This window comes from Cucumis sativus, chromosome 3 (assembly GCF_000004075.3).
Source record: "Cucumis sativus cultivar 9930 chromosome 3, Cucumber_9930_V3, whole genome shotgun sequence".
Lineage (NCBI taxonomy): Eukaryota > Viridiplantae > Streptophyta > Magnoliopsida > Cucurbitales > Cucurbitaceae > Cucumis > Cucumis sativus.
This window is the reverse complement of record NC_026657.2, coordinates 16,429,938-16,446,135: the sequence shown is the minus strand read 5'-3', so window position 1 is coordinate 16,446,135 and position 16,198 is coordinate 16,429,938. Positions and strand designations below refer to the sequence as shown.

At 29.5% G+C, this 16,198-nt stretch overlaps 1 long non-coding RNA gene and 1 other non-coding gene across 2 annotated transcripts; one reads left to right on the top strand and one right to left on the bottom strand.

The window, feature by feature from the left end:
- Window positions 1–1,256: 1,256 nt before the first annotated feature.
- Window positions 1,257–5,748, top strand: LOC116402846. The gene is made up of 3 exons (XR_004215506.1): window positions 1,257–1,728; window positions 1,864–2,043; window positions 3,977–5,748. It is a non-coding gene; the product is annotated as an uncharacterized LOC116402846 (long non-coding RNA).
- Window positions 5,749–13,782: 8,034 nt separating this feature from the next.
- TRNAK-UUU lies at window positions 13,783–13,854 on the bottom strand. Its single transcript has one exon. It is a non-coding gene; the product is annotated as a tRNA-Lys (tRNA).
- Between the last annotated feature and the right edge of the window lie 2,344 nt (window positions 13,855–16,198).

The following is a 16,198-nucleotide window of genomic DNA, read 5'->3' as shown; positions in this document are numbered from 1 at the left end:
TCTTCGTTCTTCGTCCATCCTAGTCCACTCTTCCTCTCGTCTAGCAATCTTCTCTCACAATACTTTTCCCTTTTCCTTATCTAATCTTCTATTTTCTTTGCCTCATCTTCCTTTTTTTTGTTGCACCCTAAACTCAACTCGTCTAGAACCTTCAACACTTGCTTGCAACTGAGCTGGCATTTCAATTTCTTCTTCTACATTTGTGTCCTTTAACTCCACGATCACTTTTCCAGCCACATGTTTTACATGTTGTATGTTGGATTATTATCCTCAAGTCGTATTGGACTTACCCCCAGTTTCAAGTTAGTTAGCCCTTGATATATATTATCTTCCCTTCTGAACAATTCTTCAGCATCAAGAACTGGTTCTTTGGTGTGTACCTTAGACTATTGAGCTCGCTACGAATAAGGTTTGACAGAATGCAAGCGAGAGGACGATTTAGCTATTATCATTCATGGGTATATGAGCTTATAATTGACTGGTGTCAAGATGAGCCATCATTCATGGAGACTATCCTAAATTGAAATATAGTACTTGGAAGTTTCTTTTAATCTACCATGGTGTTGAGAATGTATGATGAAGAGTTTCCTTAAATATATCATAGCTTGGCACCTAAGAGAAGATTTGATCTGCAAGAACCTTTAGGGTTTAGTAAAAGTTTTGAGGGATAAGGCTTACCTCTTATAACTCTAAGGAGTCATCATGGCAAAGGATGGTGCATTTATTGATCCTGACACCAGACGTTGCATCGCTTTGAAGTTCAAAATGACCATTGCAATAATGACACTATTCGTGATCCTCACATGGTGCACATTAATCTAGGTAATTTGAATTTCAAGGTGGAAAGTACTTTTTACTATGTCACCTAGTGTTATGTTGCATGCTTTTACTCTACCCTTGTTTTGCATACTAATTTCCCACATATCTCCTTAGGCACAAAAAAGTCTAAACTAAAATAAGTAACTAACTAAGCTGGAAAGCGTTAAAGGAAGCTGTAAAAGAAAATGATAAATGAAAGCAGTAAATTGTGAGAAAAACAAATAACGAAAAATAAAGCAATAAAGATGCTTAAAAAATTATATGTTTTGGTTCATAAATTAGGCATGTAATGTAAAACAAACGCATCCGTGCACTTCAAAGTAATGTTTGTGAAGGCAATTTACATTACATTCATTGAAAAATTCATACATTCTTTACCTTCAAGGTATGCCTTGAGTCTTTGGTCATTTGCCTTCAACGCATTACTCTCGTCCAGCTTGGTGATCTCCTCAGACCATCGCGAACGAAGTTTACTCGAAAACAAATGTAGATGTGAATTGAAATGTAATAACTTTTGCCTGACCTGCAACTCGCGCCTCAATGCAGTTGTCGTGCCACGCTTTCATCTTCTCTTTATAAATGTTTTCATTCTTGTAGTCTTGAGAGTGCCATTCATGAAGCTCATTCAACTGCATTAACCTAGCTTCTCCTGCGGCTTGATGGTCGAAATTTAACTTTTCACAAGCCCAAAAGTGCTTTCTACTTCATCTCCAATGGTAAATGGCAAGCCTTCCCGAAAACTAGCGCATATGGGGACATGCCAATACGCGTCTTATATGCTGTGGAATATGCTCATAATGCAAAATCTAGTTGATCTACCCAGTCTTTGCGAGATAAACTTACCACCTTTTCCAGTATCTTCTTGATTTATCTGTTGGAGACTTTCGCTTGACCATTTGTTTGAAGATGGTAAGTGATGGAAACTTTGTGGGTAATATTGTATTTTTATATTAATTTGGCTATGATGTGGTTGATGAAATGAGAGCCTTCATCGTTGATTTTGGCTCTTGGTATCCCAAATCGTGAGAATATGTTCTTTTTTAGGAATTTGCTGAATGTAACAGCATCATTCTACGCACAAGAGATGGCTTCAACACATTTGAATACATAGTCAACACCAACAAGATATATATATATATGGCCACCAAATGAGATGAAAGAAACGGCCCCATAAATCAATTCTCCATACATCGAAGAGTTCAATTTCCAGGATGGACTGTTCAGGTATTTCATTACGATAAAAGATGTTTCATGTTCTTTGGCACCGGTCATACTTGACCACAAATTTCTTGCATCTTGAAATAAAGTAGACCAGAAATACCCACTCTGTTGAACTTTTCAGTTATTTCTACCCGCCAAAGTGTTCTCCATATGGTTCCTCATGACACTTGACAAGAATTTCTGTTATTTCATATTCAAGAAAACACCACCTCAATATTTGATTTAGCCTTAATTTACAGAGAAATGGCTCATCCCATCTGTAGAAATAACATTCATGAAACAATTTCTTTCTTTGTTGTCTAATAAAGTTCAGCGGCCATGTCTTGCATACAAGGTAATTGACTATGTTAGCATATTAGAGCTCATTCACTTCAACGTGAAAAAAGTTGTTCATCAGGAACTCTGTCTTTAATTTCTTTCTTCTAACGTTGGAACTTTACATTATGAAGACATGACATGTGATCCGCCAATTAGTTCTCGAAGCCCTTGCAATCTATAATCTCCAAACCGAATCTTGGAGTAACAATATTCATTTGATTAATCGCAGCTTGGCATCTTTCTTGGCCATCAAATATCTAATTGCAAAATGATCAATGTGTACCGTAACCTTGTAGTCAATGAAGTAGCTCCAACATTTTTCAATTGCAAAAACTACTGCAAGTAATTCCTTCTTAGTTGTAATGTAATTCCCTTGAGCTTCATTGAGAGTCTTGCTCGCGTAGTAGATTGGATGGATCACTTTTATCTTTCTTTTGACCCAACATAACCCTTACGACATTCCTTGGTTTACACTATTAGTTCAAAGGGCTATGAAAAGTCAGGCGTGATAAGGATAGGCACGTGGTAAATGTTGACATCGACAAAGATTTAAATTAAATATTGCTATTAAACCTTTATCGGCGTGGTGTGTATTGACTTTTGTTGACGTTCCTACACACCACGTTGGTAAGGGTTTGAATTTAATATTTTGATTTAAACCTTTGCCGACGTGGTATGTAAGAACGTCGGCAAAATTCTTACCATAAAATTTAATTTCTAACATTCCCTTATGTTATCTGTGTCTGCATTAGGGAAAGTATAATAAAAAATTCAATTCCTATTTATCCTCGATGTGGTTTACGATAGCATCAACCTTTCCTCCTTATCTCCACTTGTGTTTCTCGATTTCGGTGTTTCCTTTCTTTTTTGACATTATATTTCTCGACGTCCATGACGACATGAGAAAAAGCCCATTTTTTTGTAGTGTTGATTTGAGGAAGCGGAGCATGTGATGTTCTTGAAGTTAGTTGGACGCCTACGCTTGATTTGAAAAAGCAGAGCACGTGATGTTTTTGAAGTTGGAGGCTTGGAAGAAAGTTTGTATCTTCAAAGCAACTTCAATCTTTGAGAGCATTCGACTTTAGAAGTTAGGGAGTCTTCTAGCTCTTGGGAGAATTCTCTCTAGACCTTCTAGAACCAAAAATTTCCTCCCACCTTACAAATGAGGAGAACTCCTCTATCTACAGAGTTCTCTTGTGATCTTTATAGACTTGAGTCTAGTTGGTCTATGGACCAGACCCATGGGCTCAACCACATGAATGTGGGTCATATTTAGCCTTTGGGTTAAATTAAGCTTATTTTTTGGGGTAACTAGGGATATAGCAAATCAGTATAAATTAGTTAAGGATATAGCAAATGTTTAAAAGAATAGCAAATATGGCAAATTTTAATTATATTTCAAGGTAAAAGACGAAAATGCCCCTACAACAAGTCATATACACTTTACGTTTTATATTTGATTTCAAACACAATTTCACGCTTCGCTTCACTTTTTCCTTCCATCTTCCACTTTCTTCTCTGTTCTTCGTATTCCAATTTGGTTTTGCGGTGTCGGTGCCTTTGTTTTCGCTTCGCTTCACATTCTCTACTTCATCGTCTTCCACTTACTTCGTTTCAGGTTTTTGGCTTCGCTTCAAACTTTCGGCTTCAGTTCGCGTTCTCCGCTTATTTTTGTTCTTTTGGTATTTTTGTTTTTCGTTCGGTTGTAATATGTTTGAAATAGATTTTCTTCTTTTTCTATTTGTTTGAAATCGATTTCTTCATTTTTTGTTTGATTGTGGTGTGTTGTTACTTAGGGTTAAGGTCTATTTGTGATATGTTTATATATTATTAATAGACTTGAGAGATATTTAGTTTGTTTGCATTGAGATGTTAATAGATAATTTAGTTTTATGTACATTTTTGTGTGTTGTTTAAAGTTCTATCAATGATATTTCTATCAGCTTGTTTGTGTTGGGAAGTTAGTAGCAGCTCTATTTTAAAGTACATTTTTTGTGTGATGTTGCTTAGAATCTATCAGTGATATGTTTCTATCACTAATTGATAGATTTGGAGGATGTTGAACTTGTTTATGTTGGGATGTTAAACTTTTTTTTTTACATACTAATCTGTTTGTTTGCGCTAAGGTGTGTTGGTAGATGTTTTAGGTTATGTGCTTAGGGTTATGGTCTATTAGTGATATGTTTGTATCAGTGATAGACTTGGGAGATGTTTAGTTTATTTGCATTGAGACGTTAGTAGATGCTTTAGTTCAATGTGCATTTTTATATGTTGTTGCATAGAATCTATTAGTGATATGTTTCTATTATTGATAGACTTGTTAGACTTTGAGGATGTTTAGTTTGTTTACGCTAAGGTGTGTTGTGGATGTTTTAGTTTATGTGCAATTATTTATGTGATGTTTCTTAAACTATCAATGATACATTCTATCATTGATAAACTTGGAATATGTTTAGGGATGTTAGTAGATAATTTAGTTTAATGTGCATTTTTTTGTGATGTTGCTTAAAGGTCTTTTAGTGATTGATTTCTATCACTAATGGATTTGGAAGATGTTTAGATTACTTGCATTATAATATATATTTATAAACCCTAATTCAAGCTCTAGTCTAAAGTAAATTATGTGTGGGATGTTGCTTATGTTCTATCAGTGATATGTTTCTATCACTAACTGGTAGATTTGGAGGATGTTGACTTGTTTCTTCAACATGTTAATCATTTTTCAATTTGTGTTTTGTTGCTTAGGGTTATAGTCTATCAGTGATATGTTTGTATCAGTGATAGACTTGAGAGATGTTTAGTTTGTTTACATTGAGGCGTTAGTAGATGCTTTAGTTCAATGTGCATTTTTCTATATGTTCTTGCTTAGGATCTATCAATAATATGTTTCTTTTGTTGATAGACTTTAAGGATGTTTGGTTTGTTTGCGCTAAGGTGTGTTGTGAATGTTTTAGTTTATGTGCATTTATTTATGTGATGTTTCTTAAACTATGAATGATACATTCTATCATTGATAGACTTGGAAGATGTTTAAATTTTTTTCATTATAATATATATTTATAAACTCTAATTCAACATTATCATTTTAGGTTGTTCAAGAAAAAAAAAATGAAAACAGTGGAATTAGCAAAGGATGTTAAAAATGTTGGACCGAAGAGACAACTTAACCGATCAAAGAAAATGTTGGAATGCAAAAGACTAGAATATTGCAATAGACCGGTTGATTTGTTCCTATTTTTGATTTGCAACTCTTTCATTGAGTAAATGAATATTGTATTATTATTTTTGTGGATATTTCATGATAGAAAACATCAATGATAGATTTCATGCTTTATTTGATTTTGTTCGATTGATATAAAAAAGTGTTGGACCACAGGTTGAATATTGCAAATTAACTGATCTTCAATGGATGTTGAAGTTTATTAATGATAGACCATAATGGTGAAAAATATTTCACAGTGATGTTACATCTTCATATTTAGTTGATTTTACCATATTAATATAGAAAAATGTTGGATCGTAAGTTGAATAATCATTGCAAGTTATGTGCTTTTGTGTTCCCATTAAGAAATTAGTATTATACATGTTGAATCATTGCAAATTAGTATTAATGGATGCATTTTATTGAGAAAAAGTTTTGTTAATATACATTTTGAAGTCTATCATTGATAAAAGATATGAACGAAAAACTTCATAACAAAGTTTATAACCGATAGAAACTATCAACTATAAATTAAACTTCATTATGACACTACTTCATATTACTACTTTACAATAAAGTAACTACTACATCACTTCATATTACTACTTTACAATAAGGTAGCTACTGCTAACAAAAAAACGTTCTCTATCTTCAAGCAGAATTATTCTTATCAACAACGTAATGTCACATCATTTTGTGACCAACACGATGACAACGACTACATTTTGATGATTTTTCTTCTCGTTAATCAATTTTGTTCTTGTTTTCATGGTCCTGCTTGACGCTTGTAAAATAGAGGCAGTGTTACATTCATAACATTGATTAATCATAATTCTGAATTACTGCAATATATATATATATATATATATATATATATATATATATATATATATATATATACAGTTTATCAACCTAGTGTTACACTCATAGCATTATAGAATATAGAGTCTATCAATGATTGACTAATATTAGTGATGGCCTAGGATACGAGTCTATCATTTATAAACCTAGGATATGAGTCTATCATTGATAGACTACTATCAGTGATAACTTAGGATATTAGTGATGCACTAAGATACAAGTCTATCAATGATAGACTAATATCACTATGTACATATTAACTAATCCAACTAATAGTCTATATTTGTCAATATTTTTAGAAAGAAAAAAAAACTCAATTTATTTTAACCTAAAAATGTAAAAGTGAGAAAAAATTTCTTAATATGTTCAATTTCTACGAAGCCTCAAACTGAATGATGTTCAATACAAGTGAAATTAAACACATTTTTTAATATAAAAATACTAGTAAAAATCATTCAATTGACTTGAACAAAATGAACCTACATTGATAAAATTAAATCAAATTATAAAAATTAGATGAAGTCAAAATTTTAAGAAAGAATCACATCTGAAAACAAATATCAAACTGAGATGGAAGAAAATCGCAGAGAATGAATAAATGATCCTAACGTAAGAGAAAATCACAAAGAAGTTGGAGAAGAAACCGACGGTGAAGATGGAGAAGGGAAAAAACGACGGTGAAGATGAAGAATGGAGAAAACGATGGTGAAGATGGAAAATGGAGAAAATCGTGGAGGATATGGAGAAGGAAAAACTCGTGGAGAATGAGAAAAAATTGTGAAGAAAGAGAAAATTGTAGAGATTGAGTTTTTTTTTAAAACAAGGGCAATTTTGGATTAGTTTAAAAAAGAATACAAAATTTGCTATATTTACAAATTGTTTAGAAAATTGTTATATACTTGATATTTTATGTCAGGGAGGTTATGCATTATAAAATCTCTTTTTTTTTTTGCTCAATTGAACTTAACTCAAGTAAATAATATTTAATTGAATCAAGATAATTAACTTAAGGGATAGTTGCAAATTTAGCAATTAAATTCAAATTAATTAAGTATATAACACAATTTTAAAAAATTTGCAAATATAGCAAAATTTGTCAAATTCTATCAATGATATAAGTCTATCACTGATAGACCATGTTGTAAATATTGGTATATCACTGATATACCATATGAAGTCTATCAGCGATACAAGTCTATCAGTGATATTTTTGCTATATCTGCAATTTTTTTAAAACGTTGCTATATCCTTAATTATTATTGCTAAAATAGTCATCCATTGCAATTTTTCTTAACTTAATCTAACTATTATGACGAAAACATGTGGCATTTTTGTCTATTTATGTCTTCAATTTTAATTTGAACTACAAGTCAATTTTTTAATTAGTCTCAAATTTAATTATTTATATTTTTTTTTATTAATTTAGTAAATGATGTGATAGCGTGTAATTGCTCTCAAAATTTCTTCTTCAACTTAAAACTTTTAGTTATCAAAAATTGAATTGATATGAATATCTTATCATTTTAATTGAAGTAACTACCTCAATATAGGATGACCCAACACAATATTGTAATTTCTATTAGAATTATCAATTTTGGTATTGGACATCTACATTCTTTTTCTTTTTAATAGAACTTTTCTATTAGGATTATCAATTTTGGTATTAGACATCTACATTCTTTTTCTTTTTAAATAAACCATTTACAATGATTCTGTATGCAAATATTTCACGTTTTCTTTAATTTTAAAATTTATTATCAATGTTTGATAGTATTTTATAATTATTTTTCCATTCTATTTCAAAATTTATGTTTTCACATCCACATTTACCCAAATATTCATAATATACATTTAATTGTTGTCTAATTTTATAAAAATGGTGTTTAAGACCGATTAAATATAGCTAATTAAGCCACCATAAAAATTTCTACGAGTATTTCCTTAAATTCAGAACATTAATATTTTTATCAACATATATACTTTGAACATTAATTAGTGACCACAAACGTTTTCAATTATATTTACAATTTATATGTTTAAACATAAATATACTCATTTTTACCTAAAGCTCTTCTTCTTTAAAACCTAGATTGTTGTAACTTTACATTTTTTTTAATTTAAAATATATCATGAGCATTGCTGATAAAAAAAAGTGATTACTTTACTTCTATGAAGAATCTTCTCTCCTTACTGTTTGAGCATGAGATTTTAATCGTAATCCAAACCATTGTTTAATTAAAATGTTAGATGATCTCAATTTTATAAAAATGTTACGAAAAATATTAGAATGGGTGGATAGATATTTCTAAAAAAAATATAAGAAGTTTATTTGTAAGGATGATTTTAACAAAGTAAAATCAAACTCAATCTATAATATTGCCACATAGTGGAAACAATTTTCATATTCAGAATGGTATTTGTGAATTGATAAAAACAAATTAATATTTAATTTGGATAGTTTTAAATGTAATAAAAAAGAGTTGTAAAGAAGGGAAAAGGACAAAATGAAGTGGGGGGAGGAGGGAGGGGGTGTAAAAGCAATGTAATGATAGAGAGATTGAAGTTTTCAGAAAAGAAAAGAGAAAGAGGGGGGATGGATAGATGAATGAATAAATGCATGAATTATGTATGTAGGAGGAGGTAGAGGTGGGTGGGTGTGTCAGAGCCAAAATGAGTTGGTTGTTGGTTTTAGAGCAGTGTGTGTTGTGTTGTATTGTATGGCAGATATTCACACACACACACACACACACATTCAGCATCTCAGAAATGACTCCACATTCCACAACACACTTCTCCCTCCTACCATTATACCACTACTTTTTTTTTTTTCTTTTCTATTTTTATGCCACCAATCTATTTTCACTTCAATTATATATCTTTGTTTCTACATCATATGTGAATCAAATTTTAAAATGTGTCTAACCTTTTGCTTATTTAACTTTCAATTTTGTATTTTTTTAGTAACTCCTTTTTTTAACTCACTTCACCTTTTAAAAAGAAAATAAATTTATAAATTTATTAGAAAAGCTCTGTTCACATATCCTACAAACTTCCATTCTCAGTTGATCATAGAAGGGAAGGTTAAATCACTTTAACTCATATACTTAAATGGAGAATTTATACTTTTGATTTCTACTTGAGTTACTAAAATAGTTGGATGAAAAACAAAATAAGATGGTAAAGAGTGATTTAGTATTCTGCTCTGTTTAATTGAATTATGTATGTTATTCTTTTTACATTTTGTGTTTAATAAATCCAGCTAAATTGATTTATTAAATACACATATTTTATAATAGAAAATAAGATTTATTAAATAACTTTTTAAAGGTTTATGTTAAAAGTTAGAATGACAATTATTTGTTTTAGTAGTTAGATGTTTAGTATTTTGTCCATTGAATTTGGTGTGGTATTTCTTTTAATTATTTGAAATAAAAAAACATATGTAGGAGAGAATGGAACCAAATATATATAGGTGGAAGAAAAATGAATATATATTAGAATAGAATGAAGAAAAGAAGAGACAAGGAACTACGGAAAGCAAGTAGCCCATACCCACTAACTATAATTGGAGAAGATCTAATGCCAGACTCTCTCTTTGCATTAACCTTTTCTTTTTATTGTAGGATCTCTTTCTCCCCCACTTCTTCTTTTTTTTTCTACACAATTTTAATTACATTGGTTTTTCAAACCAATTTAACCATATCTTTCTCTTTTTCACTGTAATATAATTCAACACATGGGATAAAGATTCCATCTTTGACCATTTGATCAAGATGCACCCCACCATAACAAAAAGCAATCTTTTAGGTGGTCTTTATAACTTGACTTTTAGCAAGTTATGGTATATCTACTTTTAGATGAAAATAGATAAAATCTATAAAAAATAAAAAAAAATAAAAAAGGAAAGGGAAAGAAGGGTTTAGGGCTGTGTTTTGGGGAAAAGAGAAAGGAGAAGGGATTGGAATGTAAAAGGAAAAGAAAGAAGAGAAAGGGGTTTAGGGTTATAGAGTAGTTTTTCTTTTTCTTTTTTGTTTTTTTAACAATAGAATAGAATACAAATACAATGGAATAGAAGGCATTTGGTTTTTGGTTTGTGTGATGTGGGATATGTGGGAAGTGGGAAGTGGGATGTGGGATTGTGCATGAGAAAGCGTGCGTGCAAAGTCCACAGTCACAGTGTGGTACTGTGTTTAGCAGCTATATACTACACTTTACAGTGTAGAGTTTTAGAGTAGCCCTTAGCCCTTCCCCCCTTCCCCCCTCCCCCCTACCCTATAACTCACATCACATTCTTTACAATAATCATTTTTCAATTCTTCTCTACACATTTTCTTTCTTTCTAACTGCACAACTTACTTCCACATCAATTATATCTTAATTTATAACTCCCGCCCCCAATCAAATTCACATTTCTCTACACTTAATTAATTTCCAATACTTTCCCTTAGATAATATAACAAACACTACAAATATTTATACTACATTCAATCATTTTAAAAACAAAACTGTTTACATGCCTACAATAAAAAATACTAAAAATATTTCAGTTAACACGTCATTAATTGACCCCTCACACGTGTAATATATTTAGTACATGATCATTTAAATTTGACTATAACTCAAATCTAAACGATCTTATATCAATATTCTAACGATTTTTTTTTTAATTTTTCAGTACACGATCGTTTAGTTTTGGCTATACAATTTTATTTGACTACGAAATCGTTCAGATTTGACTACTCAAATCTAAACTATTTTTTTCCAAATTCTTTAGTACATGATCATTTAGATTTAACTGCACGATCTTATTTGACTACAAGATCGTTTTGATTTGACTACCCAAATCTAAACTATTTTTTTTTCAAGATTATTTGATACATGATCGTTTAGATTTGTCTACACTATCATTTAAATGAATTTTTTCAAGATTTTTTTATACAGATTTGGCTACACGATCATTTAGATATGTGTTTTTTTTTTTCAACATTCTTGTTATAACGTCGTTTAAACGATGTTTTTTTTAAAATTCTTTGGTAGTACACAATCATTTAATTTGGCTATACAATTGTTTATATTTAGTTATCCAAATCTAAACGATCGTGTACCAATATCTCAACGATTTTTTTTCAAGATCTTTTATATTTGGTACATGGTCTTGAACCAAATAATACTTTGAAAAAAATAATACAAGGTTTATGATTGATTGAAAACAAATATCATGATTTCAAATAAATATAAAAGAAAAATTGCAGAACAAGTGAAGAAGGACGATGAAAAGAAATTTCAAAAGAATATAAAAGAAAATTTGAAGAAAAAGAGAAGAAACAGAAAGGAACAAACTTGGAATATTTAAACAAATTGCCAACTTTGTAAACTTTTTTATGTTCTTACCGGAATCATAAATTTTTTAACCTTTTGTTATATTTATAAAAAGTAGTCATTCTTTTATTCATTTATTGTATTTGATTCCATCACAATCATTAACAATATTTACATTATGTTTAGTAGTAATTTCTTTTATTCTTTTAAATTTAAGCCTACAAACTATTTTTTTTTTATTTCTATATTTCTTATCTTGTTATCAATGTTTTGCTAATGTTTTTCAAATCTACTCAAGTTTTGCTTGTGAAACTATTATTTCAAGCTAGATCAAATCATAGTAAGAAATAAAAATTGAAAAAAAAACAAAAACAAAAAATTTCAATACCCAAAATAAAGAAAAATCAAATGATGGTTAACTTATGATAACAAATCATCTAAATTTGAAATTTATTTTATAATAAATACTTTATAATTCTAAGTCTTCTCCCTTTTACTTTCTTTCTTTGTAACAAACTGAGCTTTTAATAACACACAATAGGTCTTTCCATCGAAAAGTGAGTTATTATAATCATAAATTATTATAATTAACTTATAAGATTTATTTAGGTCGTAGATTATTTTAGTTTTGATTATAATATTATGTGATCATGATGTAGATTATTTAATTTGAAAAGAAAATAGTAAAATTGGTAGCAAATTGAGAGTTTTGAAATAGAGTTTATGGTTTTGGATCACATTTAGCTTTTGGACTAAATTAAATTTATTTTTTTACTCAATTGAACTTTAGTTCAAGTAAATAATATTTAATTGAACCAAAATAAGTAACTTGATCCAATTGTCAAAATAAAAACATGTGACATCATTGGAATTGACCAATTTATGTCTTCAATTTTAATTTGGGATACATGCGGATTTTTTAACTAGTCTCAAATTCAATTATTTGTATTTTTCATCATTAATTTAGTAAATGACGTGACAAATTATGATTGATCTCAAAATTTCTTATTCAACAAATTTTCCATTTTCGAGGTTTATGTACGTATATAGATGGATGAATCTTGAAAAAGATAAATTTAAAGTCAAAATACGATTTTTTTTCTCAAATCGAAATGTCAAATTAATTAAACTATGAATTTAATTAGTACATGAGTTTGATTTAAATTTGAAATAAGTGTTAGAATATGGTAAAAACTTAATTAATTTGAGAAAAGCTAAAGATTTTTATTCATAATTTAATTTGATTTGAGGATAAAAATTTTAATTTGATTTTCGAACTAAATTTTGGAACCTAACGAAATTTTAATTAGAAATAAGGATGTGGTTTCTACCTTACCCTAATTTGTCTCGAGCATTTACAAGAATTTGAAATGATCAGTTTTAATTTGATTTAAATAGGAGGCCTCAATTTTTTAGATAAAGTTGGATTTATTGCTTCGATTTAGATTTGAGATAAAAGAATGCGGAAACCACTATTACTCCTACACTGCTCCTATTTAATTTGAGATAAATAAAAGGCCTCAACTTTTACCTCTGCCTTTGTCTAAAATGGAGTGAGTATATAAAATATACCTAGTAAGAGAGCCACTACTGATCCCGTTAGGTGACTGTTAACTTCCCATTTGGATGCCGTGAAGAAATTCCAAAACTATCGTGCTTCCAAACACACGCAATCTAGTTAACCCATAAGAATACTCTCAGATTGTAAGTAATCTCATTGAACTACTCATAATCATGTTCATGACAGGCAGGTGGTTCATATAACAACATCGTAAACATAACACGAATATCAATCATTGTGGTTAATATATCATGCAAAATCATATATCATGCAAAATCATGAATATAAGCATATCAATCACCATTAACATCATCATATTATGCATAATAGTAAATGCATGCAAGCTCTTAATTTCATGTTGTGTCTAGTAGTAGAATGTATTACTTAATAGATTAGCCAATCAAAATACTAGTAAAAGAATTTTGATTTAAGAAAAATGTAAGATATCAAATTTGTTAGAAAAGATGCAAATTACGTCGCACGCCGTCTGTGGGGATCGAACCCACGACCACGTGGTTAAAAGCCACGCGCTCTACCACTGAGCTAAGACGGCTGGATGTTTCTTTGACACTACCAATTTAATACACAATATATATAGTGAACCAAATTAATTCATATGAATATTCTTTTTACACAAATTAAAAAGATGGATTTTTAATTTTAAAAAGGATTAAAAATTTTTAAAAAAATTATATAACTTTTTTTTATTTTTAAAATATACTTTCCTTTCTTTTTCTATGTAAAACTTGGCTCATCATTTCTTCAATCTCTCGTTCAAGGACTCTTTTTAAACCCTACTTGTAATATCTTTTTAGGCAAAAGAAAACAAAAAAATCTTTAAACTCTCAACCGTCATTTTTCAAAATCAATTATTATTTTACATTGCAAAATCTCTCCTCTCCAATTGTTGGCTATTATTGAAAGTTTCAGATGGCACATGAGGTATTTTTCTAATATTTGCTCCCTAAATTGATGGTCAAATGTAAGAATTCATGTCCCATTTATAGTAGGGAATGAAAAAAATTTACAGTTGAGATATTACGTGAAAATAGAAGAAGTAATAACAAATTGGTACAGTTTAATATGAAGAGTTACAACAATCAATATATTATCAAGAGGTTATAACATCAAACTGAAATTAATATGACCCCTCAAACTTGGAACGGGAGTGAAGTCACAAGTTTTATCACAACAAGTCTAGAAGGAATGAGAGGAGAGAGCTTTCATAAACAAATTAGCAACTTGGTCCTTGGATAAGATGAATTTAACCAAAACATCCTTACATAGTTCCTTCTCACAAATAAAATGGTAGCCAATTTCAATGACTTTTGTATGAACACGAAAGACTAGATTGTTGGCTAGAGAGATAGTAGACATAAATGTTGTCACACCACGGTAGATACCGTATTTTATCCTATATTTATTTATTATAAAAGAAAAAGAAAAAGAAAAAGAAATTAAATTTGAATTTGAATTTTAAATTTATATTTAAAAAAATAAAAAAATACATTTAAAAATAAATAATAAAAATAAAAATAAAAGGTTGTTTCTTCCTATTTTTTCTCAACCATCCCTTTTTCTTCGCCATCACGCTCCCACTTTCTCCCACTCTCCTACTTTCTTCCTATTTGTCTGTAGTCTGCACTCTATCTCATGATCTAGAAAAACAATGTACCTTGGCCTATAAAAAGGAAAGGGGAAAAAAAGAAACGGGAGAATTTTTTTTATTATTTGGGGATTTAGGAAGAGGTGAACAGTGAAAGAAGATCAAAATGAATAACCTTTGGCATTTAAGAGCAAGATCTGGTAAGTTTTTTTTTAGGTTTTTTTTTTTCTCTCTTTTTATTCATGCTTGATGATACTGCTTTAATTATGAACTGTTATGTTCATCATTTTACAGTCATTTGACATGTTAATTTAATTATTTACAATTTTTTTTAATACTAAGCATTCTATCTTCCATTCTGTATTATTTATTATTATTATTATTTATTTGCATATTGGGTTAAACCTACTTTGACATTCAACTGTTGATTATTGTTTGATATCCATTTGGCATCCTCGTTTAATTATGCATTAATCAATTATTTTGCATCCTGCATTAATTAATTATTTTGCATCATTTTGAATTAATTAATTATCTTGCATTTGTTGTATTAATTAATTATCTTACATCCTACATTAATCATCTTTTACATTTTGCATATAAGCACATTAATCATCTTTTACATTTTGCATATTGCTTATATTATCAATGTATTTATTTTATCTCAGTATATTACGTTTAAGTATTTTTCAAATTTCATAATGTTTTGTCATTGTTATTATTCATTTTTCAATTTAAATATAAAAATGTAATTTGGAGAAAAAGTATTGTTTTTTATGGATTTTATAATTTAAAATCCATGAATACATGAAATTTTTCCGTTTGAAATTTAATTAATAGATTGTTTTTAAATAAACACATTTCATATTTTAAATGAGACTGAGTAGTGTTTTCTATGACTTTATTAATTCTAGATACATGAAACTTCTCATTAAACACCTATGATAGAGATTAAAATATCAAGTTTTGGTATCTTAATATTGTTAAGGTGAATAAAAATCTTTTAAAACAAAAATAAACTTCATTTTTCTAATGGCTCCTATGTCACCCATAATTATCAATTCATGCTTAGGTTTTACTTTCTTCGATATGAATTGATAAACATGGGACATTTAAACAAAACCTAAATAAAAACTTTGTTATGTGAACCCCTATATTTAATTTAAAAGATAAGATTGGGTAACCATTTTATGGGTGTTGTAGGGTGCTAACACCTTCCCTACACACAACTGACTCTCGAATTTAAATCTCTGAATTTACGTAGACCATTTTTTTTCTCTTTTTTGGGTGA